This window comes from Dendrobates tinctorius, unplaced genomic scaffold (assembly GCF_039654945.1).
Source record: "Dendrobates tinctorius isolate UK_male_01 unplaced genomic scaffold, ASM3965494v1 ptg000038l, whole genome shotgun sequence".
NCBI classification, from domain to species: domain Eukaryota; kingdom Metazoa; phylum Chordata; class Amphibia; order Anura; family Dendrobatidae; genus Dendrobates; species Dendrobates tinctorius.
Genome location: NW_027361706.1, coordinates 13,056,110 through 13,062,143, shown reverse-complemented (window position 1 = coordinate 13,062,143; position 6,034 = coordinate 13,056,110).

Below are 6,034 nucleotides of genomic sequence, written 5' to 3'. Positions count from 1 at the left end.
GGGAACCACCAAAGGTGCTCTGCTACTCTCTAAGTAAGAAGCCTCAATGTGGCTTTGCTGAACTACTCTTGTGTGGGGTGCGAATGTTGGAGCGTGGTCAGGAGCCTCCAACTTACCTGGATGGTGGGGCACCACACCTCAGGAGGAGGTGCAGTACCTCTGTGGCGATTGAGCCTCAGGGGTGCCACAAAAGCTCGTCACGAGGTGTCCCACTATCGAACAGCTAGTGGTAAGCATCAGCAGGCTGTGTTGAAGATGATGTGTTTGGGAGACAACAGACACACCGCGGTGGTACTGGCCGACTACTTGCAGCGACAAACTGAGTCATGGCTAGGCAGTCTACATCTTGAGGCAGGCAAGGTAGTTAGTGATAACGGCTGAAATTTTGTGGCAGCCATAGCCCTTTCAAAACACAGACACATACCTTGCCTGGCTCACACCTTGAACCTGGTGGTGCAGTGCTTCCTCAATAATTATCCAGAGTTAACAACCCTGCTCCATAAGGTGCGAAGACTGTGCTCGCACATCCGCCGGTCGCCGGTACACTCCAGTCGTATACAGAAGCTGCAGCGATTGCTCCACCTTCCCAAGCATCGCCTAATTATCGACGTTGCAACAAGGTGGATCTCCACCCTGGACATGGTTCAGAGGCTGTGCGAACAGAGGCAGGCTGTAATTAATTTGTGGGAGAATACACGGGCAGGCAGTTTGCAGGCAGACATGGAGTTGTCTGGTGTGCAGTTGTCGAAGCTGAAAGACCTCTGTAAAGTCCTTCAGTGTTTTGAGGAATGCACACAGCTGGTAAGCGCAGACGACGCCATCATAAGCATGAGCTTCCCACTTATGCGTCTGCTCATGCAAACTTTGATGCACATTAAGGAGCAGGCGTCTGCAGCCGAGGAGGAAGAGGAGGAGGGGAGCCTTGATGACAGTCAGCCATTTTCTGGTCAGGGAAGTCTCATGGACGAGGTGGAGGAAGAAGAGGAAGAGGAGGAGGATGATGGGGATGATTATTTTGGGGAGGAGGATGCTTCTCAGGGGGCAAGAAAAAATGTTGGCGTGGCAAGGTCAGGTACAGGGTTTGTGCGTGACTGGAGGGATGTGGGTTTGCCAGAAAGTGCTCCTCCACCCAGCATTCGCAGTGCATCATTGACACCTGGAACATTGGCCCACATGTCTGATTATGCCTAGCAGATCCTAAAAAGGGACCCCCGCATTGCCAAAATGATGAGCGATGACGACTACTGGTTGGCCAGCATCCTGGATCCACGCTATAAAGGCAAATTCCAAAATATCATGCCACAGGAGAACCTTGACCTAATATTGGCTAACAAACAAGCAACTCTGGTAAACCGTTTGTTTGAGGCATTCCCAGCACACAGCAGCGGTGATGTTTTTCCAACAAGCCATAGGTGGCAACATGAAAGAGGTGTTTGTGGTGCACACAGCCGAAGTGGCGTTGGACACAGGGGTTTCATGACCATGTTGTGGACTGATTTTTCAAGTACCGCTCACACGACTGGTAATACTGCATCGATCGAAAGTGACAGGAGACATCAAATGTCAACTATGGTAACAAACTACTTCTCCTCCCATATCGATGTTCTCCCTCACCGGTCATTCCCCTTTGACTATTGGGCCAGTAAACTTGACACCTGGCCTGAATTGGCACAATATGCCTTACAGGAGCTCGCTTGCCCTGCTGCTAGTGTGTTATCTGAACGAGTCTTCAGTGCTGCTGGATCCATCCTGACAGGAAAAAAGGACCCGTCTGTTGACCCAAAATGTTGATGATCTAACCTTCATTAAAATGAACCATGCATGGGTTTCAAAGGATTTTGTCCCACCCTCCCCTGCTGACACGTAGGTTGCCAGAAAAATGGCTTACTTTTGTCCTCCTCTTCCGCGGGCTTCTCCAATTACTCCATTTGCAGCTGCTGAATGTCCAACATCAACATGTGCCAATTTTTCCACCTCCCTAACTGAGCTGCCTCCCCCCCACAGGGCCGGGGTCATCACCTGGCGCACGCACCCGTGCGAGTGCCGTTGCCCTGGACAGGTGGGTGGGCACACTCTTTGGCAACGGCACTGGCACAAGGTCCCTCATAGTAGAATCAAGTGTCTCTGACGGTGGGGGTGCACACCCGCCGTCAGACACACCAGCGTACTATGAGGGGCCCTGTGCCAGTGCCGTCGCCAACGAGTGGGCCCCCCTGCTTGCTCAGTATCACAGCACTTGCAAAGTTGAAATACTTACCTCTCCCTGCTCCACCGTCGTGACGTCTTCCGCGTTTCCTGACAGTGACATTCTGGTCAGAGAGCGCGATGACATCACGTCATGCCCTCTGCCTAAACAGTCCAAGTGCAGTGAGATGGAAGATGAGGACAGGGATTCCCTAGCGAGGAGACTTATTTAATTGTTTTCAATGTTTGGACAGCTATTTTTGGGGAGCACTATACTCTGGAGAATGATACATGAGGCCCACCATACACTGGAGCATTCCAAAGGTGGACATCAGACACTGGAGCAGCATTTACAGGGCCCATTATGCACTGGAGCATTAGAAATGGGGTCCATTATATATGGAGCATTATTTGGGCCCATAACACAGTGGAGCTTCATCCATGGGGACCAACATATACTGTAGCTTTATGTGGAGCTCATCATATACTGTTTCAAACATTATATGGGACCAATGATTCAGTATGGAGAAATATATGGGCCTCATTACTCTATATAGTGCACTATGCGGTGGCCATAATACTGTATGGAGTAATATACTGTCCGTTTTTGGAGCTATTGGAGAATTTAAAATGGATATCAGTCATGAGATGTAAGAAGTGAAGTATTTTTCATTGTACTATACTGCTATTTCTCTGCCATATCAGAGGATCATGAATTGTGGCATGTGTTAAAGGAGCCCATTGATACTCTTTGGCCCTGGGCCCACGAAAATCTGAAGCCAGCCCTACTCCCCCACAACTTTAGCCAAATAACCCCCAGTTTTCAATGCCTAGCTATTATTATCAAGTAAATTAAGGTTGACAAGCTTAAGTAATAAGAATTGATGTTTTTGGCATTAAAATGGGCACTGTAGGTGTGTTTCCTTTCCTCCACTCACGGACTTTTCTTCCCCATTGACTTGCATTGGGTTTCGTGTTTCAGTCGGCCTTCGACTTTTCACGATAATCGGACGATTTCGTTCGACCCGACTTTTGAGAAAGTCGGGTTTCATGAAACCCAACTCGACCCGAAAAAAGGCAAAAGTCGCTCATCTCTATTAGAGACTTTAGTGAGGGCATTTTTAGTAGAGTGTAAAGAGCGGAAACCGGATTGGAGAGGGTTGAGAAGAGAGTTAGCAAAGAGATAGCGGATAAGATGGGAGTGGACCAGGCGTTCCAGGAGTTTAGAGATGAAGGGAAGATTAGAGACAGGTCTATAGTTAGCGGCACAGTTTTGGTCGAGGGATGGTTTTTTTAAGTAGTGGATGTATGATGGCTTGCTAAAATGAGGAGGGAAAGATACCAGAAGAGAGAGAGGCTAAATATTATAGTTAGGTGAGGGGTGACAGCAGGGGAAAGGGACTGGAGGAGATGTGACGGAAATGGGTCACTGGTGCAAGTGGTTGGGCGAGAAGATGCAAAGAGCCTGCTTACTTCTTCTTCTGTGACTGGTTCAAAATCAGAGAATGAGCTAGATGCAGTGGGGGAGGGAGGACAGTGCATGGTATGAAGTGATTGGGAGATAATTTCCTGTCGGATCTGGTCAATTTTTTCTTTGAAGTAATTGGCCAGATCGTCAGCTCGGAGCTCAGTGGTTGGGACCTGTACTCTTGGGTTGAGTAGAGAATGAAAAGTGTCAAAGAGACATTTCGGGCTATTAGACAGTGAGGTGATGAGGGTGTTGAAATAGGTTTGTTTGGAGAGGTGAAGGACAGTGTTGTATGTTCTAAGCATAAACTTATAATGGATGAAATCTTCGTGTAGATTGGATTTTCTCCACAGACATTCGGCGCACCTGGAGCACCCCTGCAGGAAATGTGTTTGTAGGGTTTGCCAGGGTTGTCTCCATTTGTGTTGTGGTGTTCTATTTATAGGGGGTACAAATTCATCCAGGGCACTTTGAAGTGTTTCATTGTAATGCTTCAATGCAGAATCAGGACATGAGAGGGAGAAGATGGGGCCAATGAAGACTGCAAGTTCTTCATAAGTTTCTGGGTGTTAATTGCCTGTATGTTTCTATAAGTATGGACAGTGGGGGTGCCCTGAGCAGCCTGGCAGTTCTTGATAGAGAATGAAAGAAGATTGTGGTCAGAGAGCGGGAGAGGGGAGTTTGCAAAATCATCCTCTGCACAAAGCCGAGAGAAGACCAAGTCAAGGGAGTTTCGGTCTTCGTGCGTTGGAGAATTAGTAAGCTGCGAAAGGCCAAACGAGGAGGTTAGAGATAAAAGGTGAGTAGCAGATGGGGAGAGGGGAAGAGCAATGGGGATATTGAAATCTCCCATGATGAGGGTAGGGATGTCACAGGGGAGAAAATGTGGAAGCCAAGTGGCAAAATGATCCAGGAACTGATGGGAGGGGCCGGGAGGACGATACACCACCGCCACTCGCATGGAGAAGGGGGTGGGGGGGTTTGACTTTCTATAACATGAGGGACCAGGGTGGGGAGCAATGTCTCCTGCGACTAGGAGGAGGATAGAAAGAGTGAGCAGATGGTTAAGTGATTTGTGAGAGCGTCTCTTATGTTGAATGGTGGGACTGACTGGATCTGTGCAATTTATCAATGTGAAAAGAGCGTGAGTGCTATACATAGGAAAGGAAAGGAGCGAGGGGCCGATATGGATGGAGTGTAGAGAGTTAATGCCAGGGAAGTGGATATGTGTGAATGCAGCGGCCAGGATATAAATTACACAGATGCATATGGTATATATTTGTTGTACTCCAAATGTACAGGGAGTAGATATATACAGTATAAATGCCTTACCTGTCTCCAGCCCTCTCTAACTGCCATGTTATAACTGCCTCGTACTTTGATACATGAACTTCGATTACATGTGCATAAATGCCCATGTTTTTTGTATCTTATTGAAGAAAAAAATGTTTCTGTTTGTTTTTTTATAGAATGACATTGTAGAAACTGTTATAGAAATATGTGAACCTCATGAATGTCTTTTTGGTCATGACTAATGTCTATTCTGGTAGAACAAAATAAAATTAAAGCGTTTTGGTGTAGGTCAATGCAATTTTTCTTGGTTTTCTTAGTTCCATGTTCTCAGTTCCATTTTTTCTGGAAAACGTGGCTAAAACACAAATAGCTACATTTCTTGATGTACACACTGAAAAAAACAAAAATGAATCATAAATATTTAACATTAACAATAGACGCTAGGTGAGAAAGAGACAACTGTTGGTGCAATAGTAAGAAAATGGAAGAAATACAAAATGATTGTCAATTGACATCGATCTGGGGCACCATGCAAAATCTCACCTCGTGGGGTATCCTTGATCATGAGGAAGGTGAGAGATCAGCCTAATACTACACGGGGGAACTTGTTAATAATCTGAAGGCAGCTGGGACCACAGTCACCAAGAAAACCATTGCTATGGCTGGTTTCACACTAGCGTTTTTTAGCACTGCGCATCGTGCGCGTACATGCGCATGCGCAATGCGCCCCTATGTTTAACATGGGTGGGCATGGTCTAGCGTTTGTTGCATTTTTTGTGCGCCCAATCTGCCTCAAAAAAGCGCACGCGCACAAAAGCGCACGGATATCGCAAAAAAAAAAATCACATTTCAGTCTATGGGAACGCTGGCGTGTGCATGGACATGTGCACGTCAGCGTTTAAAAATGCATGCGTTTTAACAGTTCACATGGCTACAAACTGGTTAAAACGCAAGCACATAAAATAAGCAAACGCATGCAAATTGCTTAATGCGTTTTTTGTATGCATTTGGACTGCGCAGGCAGTGCAGCGCAAAAAAACGCAAGTGTGAAAGTAGCCTAACACATTACGCCGTAAAGGTTTAAAATCC